Raw genomic sequence first — 16933 nt, forward strand, 5'->3', positions numbered from 1 at the left:
AAAGATGTGTTGGGTCACTTCTCTCCCTTCTGGCTGAGTAGGCAGCATTCTTTTGTCTTCAGACTCCAGTGTTCTGGAGAAGACTGCAGATGGTCTGCCTTTTTCCGCATTATGGGCTGCCCACATCTTTCTCTGTGTTGGTAGAATCGCCAGCCTTGCTAGATGTGTCTTACCCTGATTGGACTCTACTGATTTTTCTTGGCATATGCTGAACCCTTTCAAGCTATAGATTCAGTTACTCAATTTCAGGAGAATTTTCCTGTATTATATCTTAAATTTTCTTTTCCTGTGTCATTTGTTTTGTTCTCTTCAGAATTAGCAGTTGTGTGTCTGTTGAATGTTTATCTCCCATATCTAACTTTCCTTTTTTTTTTTTTTTTGAGACGGAGTCTCGCTCTGTCACCCAGGCTGGAGTGCAGTGGTGCGATCTCGGCGCACTGCAAGCTCTACCTCCCGGGTTCACGCCATTCTCCTGCCTCAGCCTCCCGAGTAGCTGGGACTACAGGCGCCCGCCACCGCGCCCGGCTAATTTTTTGTATTTTTAGTAGAGATGGGATTTCACCGTGTTAGCCAGGATGGTCTCGATCTCCTGACCCCGTGATCCCCCCCGCCTCGGCCTCTAACTTTAATCACTTTCATGGATTTCCTATATTCCATTTCCCCAAATGAGTCTCCGCTTTCACTGACTTCTTCAGCAATTCCGCTTCACTTCTTGCCCTTCTTCACGTCATGTTCATCAGGGAATGGTGTTCGTGCTTTTCTCCATTGGTGTCCTTGACGTCCCTTATCTTCCTTCAGTAAGGAGCAGGGCCCACAGGGCAGGATAGTCCTTGCTTTAACCTGTCACTAAGCTGAGATAAATTTGAAAACGGCTCAAGATCTAGAGAAGTGAGTCTTGATTCTTGTCGTCTTCCCTCGATCTTGTTCAGCAAATTCCTGTCTCGGAAATAGCCTTTGTGTCTGTCGTTCAGGGTGGAGGCCATTCTCCACTCTCATTATAGGTTGAATTTCCTTCTCTGTTTTGACTTTAACAGAAGGGGAGAGTAGATATTTTTTCTTTTATAAGAATTCCCAGGGCGGGGTGTGGTGGCTCACATCTATAATCCCAGTACTTTGGAGCTCGAGGCAGGTGGATTGCTTGAGCCTAGAAGTTTGAGATTAGCCTAGGCAACATAGTGAGACCCTGTATATACAAAAATACAAAAATTAGCATGATGGCACGTGCCTGTAGTCCCAGCTCCTCAGGAGGCTGAGGTGGGAGGATTGCTTGAACCCAGGAGGTTGAGGCTGCAGTGAGCTGAGATTGTACCACTGCATTCCAGCCTGGATGACAGAGTGAGACCCTGTCTCAGAAAAGAAAAAAAAAAAAAAAAAAAAGAAAGAATTCCCAGACATATAGCTTGAAAATTATCTTTTGTAAAAAAATAACATATTACAGTATATAAAATTCAACATGTTTAACAGGGGGAAGGAGGGAAAAGAAGATTATCTTCTGCCCCTGTCCCTTAGCTTCCAGTTCCCAGCCCCGGGAAGCACAACCATATAGAACATATTCCTAGAGTGGAATTGCTTTGTCAAAGGATGTATGCATTTGTACATTTGATAGACACTGCCAAATTGCTATCCATAGAAGCTGTCAGTATATATATGCTATCAGCAAAACATGAGAGTGCCAGTTTCCTCACATTCTCACCAACATGATGATGTTCGAAGCGTTTCAAATTTTTGCCATTCTAATAGGCAAAATAGATTTGAAAGTTTTATTTAGCATTTCCTGTTAATACAGGTGGTTGAGGAGCCAGGTGCGGTGGTGCACACCTGTAGTCCTAATACTATCATTTGAGCCCAGGAGTTCGAACCCAACCTGGGCAACATGGTGAGACCCTGTCTCTCAAAAAATAAAGAAGTAAAAGTCAGTCTGAGCATCTTATGTGCTGAAGAGCCGTTTGTATTCACTGTGAACTACCTGTTCGTTACCTATCACATTTTTATTTTGGGTTAGTGGTGGCTTTTTCGTTGGGTTTTTTTTTTTTTTTTTTGAGACGGAGTCTCACTCTGTAGCCCAGGCTGGAGTGCAGTGGCCGGATCTCAGCTCACTGCAAGCTCCGCCTCCCGGGTTCACGCCATTCTCCGGCCTCAGCCTCCAGAGTAGCTGGGACTACAGGCGCCCGCCACCTCGCCCGGCTAGTTTTTTGTATTTCTTTAGTAGAGACGGGGTTTCACCGTGTTAGCCAGGATGGTCTCGATCTCCTGACCTCGTGATCCGCCCGTCTCGGCCTCCCAAAGTGCTGGGATTACAGGCTTGAGCCACCGCGCCCGGCCTTCGTTGGGTTTATATAGGTACTCTTTATGTGTAGGAAAATTAACTCGGTCTGGATATGAGTCAAGTTTTGTTTTCCCAGTTCATTCAACTATGATTATTTAGTTGTGTTTGTGCTATGTTTTAGGTATGTAGAAAGATTTGGTTTGTATGTAGGTGATTTTCTCTTTTATAACTTCGGGGTTTTTATATTATAGGCATTCCCCATGCTAAGAGTCCACGGATTCTATGGTGTTTTCTTCTGCTAATTGTATTATTTTCATTCTAAAAAAATTTTTATTTATGTATTTTTTTGAGATGGAGTTTCGCTCTTGTTGCCCAGGCTGGAGTACAATATCTCAGCTCACTGCAATCTCTGCCTCCCGGATTCAAGCGATTCTCCTGCCTCAGCCTCCTGAGTAGCTGGGATTATGGGCATGTGCCACCACGCCTTTCTAATTTTGTATTTTTAGTAGAGATGGGGTTTCTCCATGTTGGTCAGGCTGGTCTTGAACTCCCAACCTCAGGTGATCTGCCCACCTTGGCCTCCCAAATTGCTGGGATTACAGGTGTGAGCCACCACGTCTGGCCAATTTTTTTCTTGTAAATATTTGGTGCTCCTTCAGTTACTCCTGGTGTTGGTAGTAAAGTAGGGTGCCCAAGTATGTTTTTCCAGATGCTTATCCTGCTGTCTGAACACCATTTGTTGGTTCCTTTGGAATACCAGCTGTATCATATATTAAATTCCTGTAATATCATATATTAAATTCCTGTAATTCTTGGTCTAGTCCATGTCTGTTTGTCTATTCATGTACCAATATCAAACCTTTTAAAATTTAGGCTTAAAATATTTTTTTAAATGCAAAGTCAATAAAATCATTTTGGAGGGAAGTCTTATGGGAATATTTCAGTAGTTCCTTCGAAGTAAGATGTTGTAGATGATTCTTCTGAGCACAATCTGCTATTCATTGTTAGGGCATGTGTTTACTTACCTACTTTGAATTGATTTTGCTGACAGAAGTAAGGACTCTTGGATGGTCCTTCTATATTCTCCTACCCTGGCTCCCTGGTAATGTGGAAAATGAATTTTCAGGTAAAATTGGCAGAGTACATTAGGAGTATATTAACATGAACTGGCCCAACGTAGGCTCACACTTGATAGCTTCATCTTAGTAAGCATCCTTTTTTGATTAAATAAACTGGCTGTGGATATTCTCCAGGGAAAAAGCTACTGCTTATTCTTAGAAAACTAATGTATACATGAGCTGGTAAAGAGGAACTTCTTTAAGCACAATTTTAGAGTTATAGAAGCATATATTTGTTGTTATGATCTTGCAAGTTTGCTAAATGCTTTCCTGAAAATAGCATGCATGGAAAAACATAGCACAGTATGTCCCAAATAAGCACTTGGTTATTTCTTTTCTTTTTTTCTTTCTTTTTTTCCCTTCACACAGAGTCTTGCTTTGTCGTTCAGGCTGGAGTGCAGTGGTGCAATCTTGGCCCACTGTAACCTCTGCCTCCCTGATTCAAGCAATTCTCCTGCCTCAGCCTCCTGAGTAGCTGGGTTTACACGGACCTGCCACCATGCCTGGATAATTTCTGTATTTTTAGTAGAGACAGGTTTCACCATGTTGGCCAGGCTGGTCTCGAACTCTTGACCTCAAGTGATCTGCCCGCCTTGGCCTCCCAAAGTGCTAGGATTATAGGTGTGAGCCACTGTACCCAGCTAGCACTTGGTTATTTCTTTAAAAAACTTATTTAAATTCTGTCCTGAATTTGTTACATGCTTTCTTTTAAAATGTATGTTTAGGTAAACATCTGTTTTAGTGCTTTTTCTTCCTTTGAATTTTTTCATTTATTTATTCATTCAACAAATATTTATTGATTACTTGCTCTGTGCTAGATAGCATTTTAGGTACTGATATTCAGCAGGGAACAAAACAGACAAGGACCTTGCTTTTATTGAGTTTATAATCTAGTGGGGGAGATCAGCAATAAATAAAAAATTGTCAGGATGTGATTAGTTTTATGGAGAAAATCAAGCAGGGTGGGGTGAAAGTGATTCACTTTGGGGGCAGCATCCAGTGGGAGGTCAATATAGTTACACTGAGCCTTTGTTACCTTTTATTAGAAAGGCAATGTGGGAAAATAGGAGAAGCATGGACTTCAGAGTTTGATAAGCTCCTGTACGAATCTCAGATTTTCTACACGCAGGTTGTGTGGCCCTGACCAAATTACCTAACCTCTCTGACCTCCATTTCCCCAACTGTCCAAAGGGGAAAAAAGAATACCTGACTCCTAGTGGGTTATTAAGGATTAAATGTGACAACTTCAACAAAAAACCCTAGAAGAATGTTTGACCTGTAATAGTCACTTTATAAATAGTAGCTAAAATATTATCACTTCATCACTTTGTTCATTAAAAGTTTTTTAAGAAGTTTACCCATTATTTCATGAGTTTTAATATCATGTGCCTAACAAGATGGTAGGTTTTAACCAAAGCACCCATAAATGGCCATTTGTGCCAAATATCACCATGGTAACTGCTAAAATGGGGGGATTGCTGGTATTAGTGTATTCATTTCCAGGAATTGTCATAGTTTAATGTTCATCTGCAGTTGGTCACATTTTGTTGAGGTCATAACAGAAAAGGAACTACATTTGTATTGAACATTGTATTGGAACAAATTTTAGTACCTCTGAAAGGTCATACATCATAGAATCTAGACATAAAACCAGAGTTCTAGCTCAGAAACACCAGTACTACCACTATTTCATCTGTCCCACGTTGAGGAATATGACAGACTCTGGTTCAAAGGTACTTTAATGCCTTATCCATACTCCTAGAGGCCTAGGCTGAAATTCTACTAGACCACAGGCTGGGAGCAGTGACATCTCCAAGATACCAAGTCTGTCAGGGTCACCGATGGAGATTTCCATAGAGGAGGTTCTCTGGCCTAACTGAAGGCATCACTTCTTAGATAGGTGGCCCAGTCAAACACTATCCAAGGAAGGAGCATGGGCTCTAGAAAGATTTAGGGACAGAGTAGCAGATACACCAGAATGCTGAAACCTGGAACAGGCCAGGAAGACAAAACAGCAGTCTGCATATAGCAAAAAGAGAAGGAAGGAAGATACAGGTAACAACGAAATGGATGTGAGATGAGAATCTCAACGTGAGGTCACATCTCTATTCCTAACACACACAGTTTGTTACCTATCCGTTTGCCCTAGAGACAGGGCCACACTAAATAGCACCCATTCTTTCTCATTTTCCTTATCCCTCAAACAAAGAAGGGTCCCCCTTGGCCCCAAGTCAGTGGGTAAGGTATTCTGCCAAGACCTTTTTCAACTATCCCCTATCATTTATGTTTTTTACTTCTCCCTGTCTACTGATTTATTCTCCCTCTACCTCAAAACATGCTCATATACTTCCTATCTTTAAAAAAGAAGTCCACCTAAATCTCCTACTCTGACCTTTAACTCAGCAGTTAAAGTTCCTTTCATGGTTCACTTTTCAGGAGGAATCTGACTCCACTTCTTTTACCTTTGAATTCCTCCTTAATTCTGTGATCTCCTTAGTTTTGTGAGCTTCCTCTATTCTTGCTAAAGTCATGACTATCTCTGGGTATGTTCATTGCCTGTTGGACATTTGAATGTCTCAGGCATTTCAAGTTCAGCATTAATTGAACCCATTATCCGCTTCCCTAGTGTGATGATTTTAAAATATATCCACGAATTCTTTGACATTTCTTATTTCAAGAGGTGGAGCTTAGTTCCCTTTCTAACTAATGGAATAAGGCAGAAGTGAGAGTGTTAGGAGTAGGTCCATAGTGTTAGGAGTAGGAGGAACACTATGGCTTCCTCCTTGCTCTCTCTCTCTCTCTCAGTTCACTCGTGCTGAGAGAAGCCAACTGCCAGATGGGGAGGATGTTCCAGCAATGCTATAGAGAGGCTCACTTGGCAAGCAACTGAGATCTCCTGCCAACAACCAGCACTGCCTTGTCAGGCAGGTGAGTGAACTCATTGGAAGTGGACCCTCCAGCCCCAACTGAGCCTTCAGATGATGCACTCCCAGCTGACATCTTGATTGCAACCTCATGAGAAACTCTGAGCCAGAACCAGCCAGCTAAGCCTATCTTAGATTCCTGACCCACTGAAACTGTGAGATAAGCCTTTGTGTTTTAAGCTGCTAATGGTTGTCAGTGATTTGTTACACACTACTATATAACCAATACACGTGGCAAACCTTCTGTATTCCCAGTCCTAGGGAAAAAGAGGAAACAACTCCTTCCTCTCCAAGATCTAACTGGTGACCAAGTCCTGTTATTTTCTTCTAGGTATCTGTTGATTCAGCCTGTTCTGATTTTCCTAGTCACTCTCTCAGTTTATTATTTTTCATCTAGACTGTTTCAGTTGCCTCTTAACAAGTTTCTTGCCTCCAGCTTCACTCCTTTTTAATCTATTCCCCATACTGCCATAAAAAGAAATTCTAAAATGTGAATTTGAGCATCTTTCTTCTTTGCTTGAATTGTCCCCATTGACTAGAGTTAATCAAGCCCAGTCATCTTAAGCATTGCAGGCAAAGCTGTTTGAGGTTTGATCCCAGTGTGCTTTCCAGCTCCCGTCTCTCCTGCAGCACTGAGTTTAGCCATCAGAAATGGCTGGTGGGTCCCAGAATCTGCCACGGCTTTTCCTCTTTCTGTGATTGGTGTGTGCAGTTCTCTCTAGTTTTGGAAGGCTTTCACAACTCTTTGACGCTTTCTCTATTTTCTGAAAGTTAAACGTTCCTCCTTTCTTCTGCAGTCCCCAGTGGATACCTGTGTAATTGCTGTGATCACATCACTGTCATTGTCTCTCAATGTCTGTCAGTTAGACCAAGAATTCCACTAGATGAGGGTCGATGCTCTGTTCATCTCTTTTTTGTTGTTGTTCTTGCATATCTGATCTTTTTAAATGTTTGACATACTTTTTCTTTTTTTTGGAGGGGGACAGTATCTTGCTCTGTCACCTGGGCTGGAGTACATTGGCGCAATCATGGCTCACTGCAGCCTCGACCTCCTGGGCTCAAGCAATCCTCCCACCTCAGCCTCCCTAGGAGTGCACCTCCACAGCTGGCTAATTTCTGTGGAGACAGGGTTTCACCATGTTACCCAGGCTAGTCTCGAAGTCCTGGGCTTGATATTCTTTTTTAACTTTACTGTGGTAAGAACACTTAACCACATTTGTTGATCTACTACATTTGTTGATCTACCCTCAACAAATTTTTAAGTGTACAATACATTATTGTTGACTCTAGGTACAGTGTTGTACAGTAGATCTTGAGAGCTTATTCATCTTGCTTAACTGCAACATTATGTTCGTTGATTGGTAACTCCCCATTTCCCTCCCTGCAGCTTCTGGTAATCTCCATTGTATTTTTTGATCCTATGAATTTGACTATTTTTGGTATCTCATATAAGTGGAATTGTGCAGTATTTGTCTTCTATGACTGCCTTATTTCATTAGCAAAATGTCCTCAAGATTAATCCATGCTGTTGCATGTTATAGAATTTCCTTTTTTTTTTTAGAGGCTGAATAGCATTCCATGGTATGTGTATACTACATATTGTCTACCCCTTCGTCCACTGATGGGCATTTAGTTGTTTCCACATCTTAGTTTTACTTCTTTGAGGAACCTGCATACTCTTTTCCATAGCGGCTGCTCCATTTTACATTCTCATAAACAGTGCACAAAAGTTCCGGTTTCTCTACATCCTCGCCAATAGTTGTTGTCTTTTGATTTTTTGGTAACAGCCATCCTGACAATGTGTGTTCTGTTCGTTTTAAATCTCTAGCACCTAATGGGATATTTGAAGAGGGTACCTGAAACTTTTAGTCTAGCAGATAGGGAATTTCATATTAGCAGAGTCAGAATATAAAAATGTAACTTTACCTCTCTATACATGATCATAACTTCACTCTCTAGCCATTGTTTTTCCACTAAAGGCAGTGAAGAGTCTTTGGGGATGAGGGTTCTGGCCCCGTCACTAATGCTTTCATTGGCCATGAAGGCTTTGCCAGTTGTTGGTGCCATCCATTCCTCTGTGTTCCCTTTCTCTTTATGTTAGTCCCACTGGGCCCCCTCCTTTCTGACTGTGAGAATTCTCCAGGCTTGCAGGCTTGTGCTCAGCTGTTTCAGTGCCTCTCTGGGGCATGCACCCTGGGACGTGCTGTGTGGGTCTCAGACCTACCCTTCGGATGCAGGGGCTTGCCCAGGGCTGAGCCGCTTTAGGAGGACTACACTCTGGGAAGAACCAATGATGTATCTGGGATTTCTGTTAGCTAGATCTCTTATAAATTCCAAGTCTTAGTTTGGGATGGAAAGAGGTAGAGGATCTGGACTTTTCAGAGACTTAGCAGCATCTTTTTTTTTTTAATACTTTATGTTCTACATGTGCACAACATGCAGGTTTGTTACTTATGTATACATGTGCCATGTTGGTTTGCTATACCCATTAACTCGTCATTTACATCAGGTATATCTCCTAATGCTATCCCTCCCCACTAAAGAAAAATACTTAGTTATTCCAGTGGAAAACTGTGGTTCCAAGAGATATCTGCTGTGCATTTATGGGCCTATTTTAGAGCAGAATATCAAACTATTCACCATAATTTAAAAAATAATATTAAATAATTAAAAAATTGGTACAGCCTGCCAGGAGCTCAGTGTGCAATGGCGACATCAAGCCTGTGAGGCCACCTGGTGCGGCTTGGGAACCCGCAGAGGCCTGTGCTGAAGCAAACCCCTCATGCTAGCTAACTGTGGCAAGGATTGGCATCCGGAGAAGGGCGAGGCTGCTTGTATCATGGAGTGTCAGCTTGCTGGAAGCCGAATGAATTCCGCGATAATATGTGCAGAAAAGAGATCCAGGGCTTTTTCAATTGTGCTTCAAGGGCTTAGGAGGCCCCCCAAATGAGATCAATACAGGAGACCCTGGGAGAGTCTGGGAGTTTACCTCCCAAGAAATTGAATAAGTTGTCACAGAGGCTTCCTTACAAACCTCACCTAAGCTTAAAATGGAGAAGCATTTTCAATGATTTCTGAACTATAGTTTCTGACAATTATGCAGAGGTATTTTACAGACGTTTGCATTGCTATGACCTCTTTGAAGGATAGAATGAGGCAAAATACTTTTTCCAACCTTTGGAATCATAGTATGGGTAGAAGTTATGTTTTATCTTGAAGTAAAATCCTCTGAAGAGAAAAAAGTAGTTTAAAAATTAATTATACTTTTTTTTTTTTTTTTTTTTTTTTTGAGACGGAGTCTCACTCTGTCCCCCTTGCTGGAGTGCAGTGGCCGGATCTCAGCTCACTGCAAGCTCTGCCTCCCGGGTTTTTACGCCATTCTCCTGCCTCAGCCTCCCGAGTAGCTGGGACTACAGGCGCCCGCCACCTCGCCCGGCTAGTTTTTTTGTATTTTTTAGTAGAGACGGGGTTTCACTGTGTTAGCCAGGATGGTCTCGATCTCCTGACCTCGTGATCCACCCGTCTCGGCCTCCTACTTTTTTATATTTATAAGAGCGATCACATTGTTTGTGATCTTTGATAGTATCTATAGCCCAGGACAAATTTCCAGAGCCATTCCATTTGTTTTCTTATTCTGTTTCCATTGAAATAGAAAGCCGAAACCAGAATGATAGGTCATCAGGAATGATAACAAGTGTTTTGACTTTAACTGATCAATCTGAATGTGCATTCAGGTTAAATATGGATGCAGAGATTATAGTGAATTTTTTTTACTGAAGGCCACTTTCGGCATTCTTTCAGCTGCTGAGTTAACAAGCATGTCACACTTAAAAACAGGAAGGTTGGCCGGGTGCAGTGGCTCACGCCTGTAATCCCAGCACTTTGGGAGGCTGGGGTGGGTGGATCATGAGGTCAGGAGATAGAGACCATCCTGGCTAACACGGTGAAACCCCATCTCTACTAAAAATGCAAAAAATTAGCTGGGCATGGTGGCAGGCACCTGTAGTCCCAGCTACTCGGGAGGCTGAGGCAGGAGAATGTCGTGAACCTGGGAGGTGGAGCTTGCAGTGAGCCAAGATTGCACCACTGCACTCCAGCCTGGGCAACAGAGCGAGACTCCATCTCAAAAAAAAAAAAAAACAAAAAAAAAAAAAACAAAAAACCAGGAAGGTTAAGTGTTTTTTGTTTGCTTGTTTTTGTTTTTGAGACAGGGTCTTTGTCTGTCACTCGCCTAGGCTGTAGTGCAGCATGACAACGGCTCACTGCAGCCTTGAACTTGAGGGCTCACGCAATCCTCCTACTTCAACTTCCAGAGTAGCTGGGATTACAAGCATCTGCCACCATGCCTGGTTAATTAAAATCTTTTTTTCATAGAGACAGGGTCTTGCTATTGTTGCTCAGGCTGGTCTCCAGCTCCTGGCCTCAAGTGATCCTCCTGGCTTGGCCCCCCAAAGTGCTGAGATTACACATGTGAGCTACCACACCCAGCCCAAGTGTTTCTATTTAGTTGATAATGGTGAGTAGATTCCTAATCCACTCTTCGATTGCATTTGATTCTGGAAAATGTTTCTTTATATCATTTTGCAGCATTTCAGTGTAGTTTTTAAATATGCCAATCATGTATCAAAAAATGTATTTCTGGCCGGGCGTGGTGGCTCAAGCCTGTAATCCCAGCACTTTGGGAGGCCGATACGGGCGGATCACGAGGCCAGGAGATCGAGAGACGATCCCGGCTAACACGGTGAAACCCCGTCTCTACTAAGAAATACAAAAAACTAGCCGGGCGAGGTGGCGGGCGCCTGTAGTCCCAGCTACTCGGGAGGCTGAGGCAGGAGAATGGCGTAAACCCGGGAGGCGGAGCTTGCAGTGAGCTGGGATCCGGCCACTGCACTCCAGCCTGGGTGACAGAGTGAGACTCCATCTCAAAAATAAATAAATAAATAAATGTATTTCTTTAATTTGTGAAGAAAACTGTCGACTGTCGGGGAAGTCAAACTGGTGGAGATTTAGCTGCCTACATTGCAGCTTGGTCATATCATCAGGATATCATAACAGCATTAAAAAATCATGATATTTTGGCTAAGATTCAGGCTGTTCCAGATAATGATTACTGAAATACACTACTTGAGTGAATCACCTGAGATCACAGAAATGGTCTTTATCAGCATTATCAAAGTCATGAAGAAATAGTTTTTTCCTCATTTTAAATATTCCTGCTTTTAAATATCTTTGCAAACACCTTTCTCCTTAGCATCCCATGTATTTCAGTGTGGAAAAGCAGACCCTGGGACTCACTGTCCATACCGCATGTTGAAAAGGCTGATTGTCCATGACTGTAGTGTGACTTAAAATGTTTATCCAGCCGGGTACAGTGGCTCATGCTTGTAATCCCAGCACTTTGGGAGGCCATGCAGGGAGGATCACTTGAGCCCAGGAGTTTGATGGAGGATCACTTGAATCCAGGGGTTTGAGACCAGTCTGGGCAACATGGTGAGACCCCCATATCTATAAAAAATTTAATAATTAGCTGCGCATGGTGGTTCGTGCCTGTAGTCCCAGCTACTGAGGAAGTTTAGGTGGGAGGATTGCTTGAGCCTGGGTGACTGAGGCTACAGTGAGCTGTGATCATGCCACTGTACTCCAGCCTGGGCAACAAAGCGAGACCCTGTATTTAAAAAAAAGTTTATTCATTTTTTAGCCCTGAATGAAGATAAGATTATTTAGATCAGCGGTCCCCAACCTTTTTTAGCACCAGGGACTGGTTTTGTGGAAGACAATTTTTCCATGGACTGGGGTGGGGGGATGGTTTTGGTGTGATTCAGCCACATTACATTTATTGTGCACTTTATTTCTTTTTTTTTTTTTGAAACGGAGTCTGGCTCTGTCGCCCAGGCTGGAGTGCAGTGGCTGGATCTCGGCTCACTGCAAGCTCCGCCTCCCGGGTTTACGCCATTCTCCTGCCTCAGTCTCCCGAGTAGCTGGGACTACAGGCGCCCGCCACCTCGCCCGGCTAGTTTTTTGTATTTTTTAGTAGAGATGGGGTTTCACCATGTTAGCCAGGATGGTCTCGATCTCCTGACCTAGTGATCCGCCCATCTTGGCCTCCCAAAGTGCTGGGATTACAGGCTTGAGCCACCGCGCCCGGCTTATTTCTATTATTATTACATTGAATATAGAATGAAATAATTCTACAACTCAGCATAATGTAGAATTAGTGGGAGCCCTGAGGTTGTTTTCCTGCAACTAGATGGTCCCATCTTGGGGTGATGGGAGACAGTGACAGATCATCTGGCATTAGATTCTCATAAGGAGCATACAACCTAGATCCCTTGCATGCTCGGTTCACAACAGGGTTCATGCTCCTATGAGAATCTAATGACACCACTGATCTGATGGGAGGTGAAGCTCAGGTGGTAATGCTCACTTGCCTACTGCTCACCTCTTGCTGTGTGGCCTGGTTCCTAACAGGCTATGAGCTGGGGGTTGGGGACCCCTGATTTAGATCATCAACTCTGCTCTGAGGAAAACAGCAGTGTTGTAGACGGGCATGAAGTGCAACTTCTTCTACTCTATGTAGCAACCCGTTTTCTTTCTGTTCCTCCTTCAGTTTAGATCCCTGAGACCCTTTCCACATTGTACCTTGGTCATTGTATATGAACATCAAACATGAAAGGTGCTAGTGAGACCCCATCTCTATAGAAAAATTTAAAAATTAGCTGGCCATGGTGGGCCTGTAGTCCCAGTTACTTGGGAAGCTAAGGCAGGAGGATCCCTTGAGCCCAGGAGTTTGAGGTTGCAGTAGCTCTAATGGTGCCACTGCACTCCAGCCTGGGTGACAGAGCAAGAGCCTGTCTCTAAAAACAAAACAAAACAAAGCAAAATAAACATGAAGGGTGCTGATTCATACCCTGCAAAGAGGTTTCATTCGGCAGCAAGTTGAAATTATCTACTGGTTTGTACATGAGCTAGCACTTCCTCTTCCACTTGGCATGCCATTGATATTCCTTGATGTTCAGTGTTATTTGATAGAGGAATTTGCTAATACCTTGTTCTCTTTTTTCTTTGACGAAAACATTTATCATTAACTTTGGGGCTGTTCTAAGGAATGTCCCATTAGTGTGTGTGTGTGTGTGTGTGTGTGTTTTGCCTCTGAAGGGTGCAGCTTTCAATGATGCCTCTATAGTTGTGGTCTTTTCCTTTTGATAATGAAATGCATCAGTTTTGCACTGAGAAACGTTATTTTGCCCTTGAGGAATAACTTGGTTGGTTTACTAAAGAGACCATCAAACTTTGAAAGTGACATGGAAAGCTTATGCGGTTTCTGCAACTATTTCAGAAGCTTCATAAACAATAATGAGTCTGGGCTGGGCGCAGTGGCTCATGGCTGTAATCCCAGTGCTTTGGGAAGCTGAGGCAAGAGGTTTGTTTGAGGCCGGGAGTTCGAGACCAGCCTGGGTAACATAATGAGACTCTGACTCTACAAAAAATAAAAAAATTTAGAAAAAACCCACAAAGACAAACAAACAAACAAACAAAAAAATGAAGGACTCTGGCTTTAGGAGCAAATGAATCCAAGGTCTGATAAATTCCAATTTTTTATTATTCACCATTGTGCTTTCTATGTGCACTTCCCTTTTTAAACTGCCTGGGTGGTACATCACTTGGTGCACAGGACGTGTGTCTTTCCAGCCTGCAGTTTAGTTCTAGTCAATAGTGAGCCTCCTAATTGTTCAGAGTTGTATTTATGCCACTCACAATGTGACTTTTATACTTCATCAAATCATTTTGCTGTAGCAGTCCTTCTGAACTGATGTGATGCTACAAAGTAGAAAAAGATGAAAACTGATAATTTTAACAGATATAAACACAAACACATATATAAACACCAGTGCATAAATATTGTGAAAATATATTGTGTAAAAGCAGTAACTTGTAGCACTAAGATTAACTACAGTGTTAGTATGCAAGTATAAATTTCAAACTTAATGATTATATAAAGAATGAAACAGGATTTCAGTGACCATAATACCTTTAACATTTCAAATTTATGAAATATATGTGAACAAAATTGTTTCATTTGTTTCTTTGTTTCTTTTTGAGACAGTCTTGCTCTGCCACCCAGGTTGGAGAGCAGTGGCGTGATCTTGGCTCACTGCAACCTCCACCTCCCAGGTTCAAGCAATTCTCCTGCCTCAGCCTCCTGAGTAGCTGGGATTACGGGTACCTGCCACCATGCCCCAAAGGCTAAATTTTGTATTTTTAGTAGAGACGATGTTTCACCATGTTGCCCAAGCTGACCTGGAACTCCTGACCTCAAGTGATCCACCCACCTGGGCCTCCCAAAGTGCTGGGATTACAGGCATCAGCCACCACGCCTGGCCCATTTGTTTCTTTTGAAATAGGAACTCCCAGTGTAGCTTTTGATGAACTTCCATGGGCCTCCATGTGTCCTCCATCCTCAGGTTGTGTGTGCATTGGGCTGTAGCCATCTGGTGACAAGGACCATGCTAGAGGCCAGTCTGAGAGTGCACCTGGTAGATCCTTAAAGATGGTAGATCCTTAAAGATGCAACCTTTGGGAACCTTGACCTTTGATTGCTATAAGCAAGTAAATCCCCTAGTTGATCATCACGCGGCTAAGCAAGGCCTATGAGGAAATTGATTTCTTGACAGAAACATTTGGAAGGTCTTCAAGTTACTTCCCTTACCAATCACATAACATTTTAAAATGTTTTCTATAACTTACTGACTTTGGTCCCATTTTTCTTTCATTTGTTCAACAAATACGTATTAAGGGCTTCCTGTGTGCTAGGCACTCTGCAAAACAAGCCAGCATATTTGCCCTCATGGAACTAATGCTTTGTATATATGATTTTCTCCTGTATCATATCCAGTCTATACTTTGCTGCTTATTTTTCTAATTTTCCTTTCTTACCTATAATATTTCAGATCCATAAACTATTTTGTCTATGTCCTTATTTCAAATTATTCTGTGGCCGTGCATGGTCACTTACGCCTGTAATCCCAGCACTTTGGGAGGCTGAGGCGGGCGGATCACAAGGTCAGGAGATTGAGACCATCCTGGCTAGCATGGTGAAACCCCGTCTCTACTAAAAAAAATACAAAAAATTAGCCGGGCATGGTAGTGGGCGCCTGTAGTCCCAGCTACTTGGGAGGCTGAGGCAGGAGAATGGCATGAACCCGGGAGGTGGAGCTTGCAGTGAGCTGAGATCCGGCCACTGCACTCCAGGCTGGGCGACAGAGCGAGACTCCATCTCAAAAAAAAAAAAAAAAATTATTTGTTCTCCAGTCCAAACACACAGTAACAGTCATAGCATTAACCTTTATGCATTAAAAGGCTTAAAATTTCCATCCAAAATATTTCAGGTATTTTTATTTTAAAATTAAACAGGATCTCCCTCTTTCATCCAGGCTGGAGTGCAGTGGTGTGATCACGGCTCACTACAGACTTGAATTCCTGTGCTCATCTGATCCTCCCACCTCAGCCTCCCGAGTAGTTGGGATTACATGTGCCACTGTGCCTGGCTAATTTTTAAAAATCTTTTGTAGAGATGGGGCCTTGCTATGATGCCCAGGCTAGTCTCAAACTCCTGAGCTCAAGTGATCCTCCTGCCTCAGCCTCCTAAAGCGCTTTCCTACTGGCATGAGCCACCAAGCCAGGCCCAAATTTCAGGTATAATGCAAGAAACACATTTTTTTTTGAGACAGAGTCTCACTCTGTCACCCAGGCTGGAGTGCAGTGGTGCGATCTTGGCTCACTGCAACTTCCGCCGCCCAGGTTCAAGAGATTTTTCTGCCTCAGCCTCCCGAGTAGCTGGGATTACAGGTGCACGCTACCATGCTCGGCTAATTTTTGTATTTTTAGTGGAGACAGGATTTCGCCATGTTGGCCAGGCTGGTCTCGAACTCCTAACCTCAAGTGATCTGCCCACCTTGGCCTCCTAAAGTGTTGGAATTACAGGCGTGAGCCACCGTGCCTGGCCAAGAAACACATTCTTATAAAAAGCCAAATATATAGAAATAGAGTAAATATGAAGTCACTCCTTATAATTCCTATCCCAACTGCCTCTCAAGAGCCATGAAAGAGCCTATTTTCTACATTTTTGCTAATAGTCTTATCTCTTTTTAAAATGTTAGTCTGCATGATGGATTTAAAAATACCTCATTGCTTTAGCTCATATTTGTTCCTATTAGATGGGTTAAGCATCTTTTCTTATGTTTAGCAGTCATTTGTATTTTTCTTTTTTGTGAATTGCCTTTTCATGTCCTTTGCCTTTTTTTCTGTTGGACTGTTTGTTTCTTCTTGAGTTAATTTTGGTAACCTATGTTTTCCTAGAAAATGATCTGCTTTGCCTAGTTTACAAATCCTTATATGTAATTACGTCCTCTTTCTTGTTTCTAATTTGGATACCTTCCTTTTTTCTTTCTTGATTAGATTTGCCAGGGTTCTATCTTGTTAGTCCTTTCAAAACATCAACTTTTCATTTTATTAATCTTCAAGGTCATTTAAAAAATGTTTTCTGTTTAATTAATTGCCGCTTTTATCTTTATCCATTTCTTCATTCTACTTTCTGTGGACTCAGAGAAGACCCCTTCATGTAGAGG

At 42.6% G+C, this 16933-nt stretch overlaps 1 protein-coding gene and 1 pseudogene across 1 annotated transcript in view; both read left to right on the forward strand.

The window, feature by feature from the left end:
- The window catches only part of LOC105493330 (sperm antigen with calponin homology and coiled-coil domains 1), a 316001-nt gene that overhangs the window by 40948 nt on the left and 258120 nt on the right, over positions 1 to 16933 (forward strand). The gene's annotated exons all lie outside the window — the stretch shown is intronic.
- Positions 8570 to 10417, forward strand: LOC139359470 (small ribosomal subunit protein mS37 pseudogene; annotated as a pseudogene).

The sequence above is a fragment of the Macaca nemestrina genome, chromosome 17 (genome assembly GCF_043159975.1).
Source record: "Macaca nemestrina isolate mMacNem1 chromosome 17, mMacNem.hap1, whole genome shotgun sequence".
Taxonomy (NCBI): domain Eukaryota; kingdom Metazoa; phylum Chordata; class Mammalia; order Primates; family Cercopithecidae; genus Macaca; species Macaca nemestrina.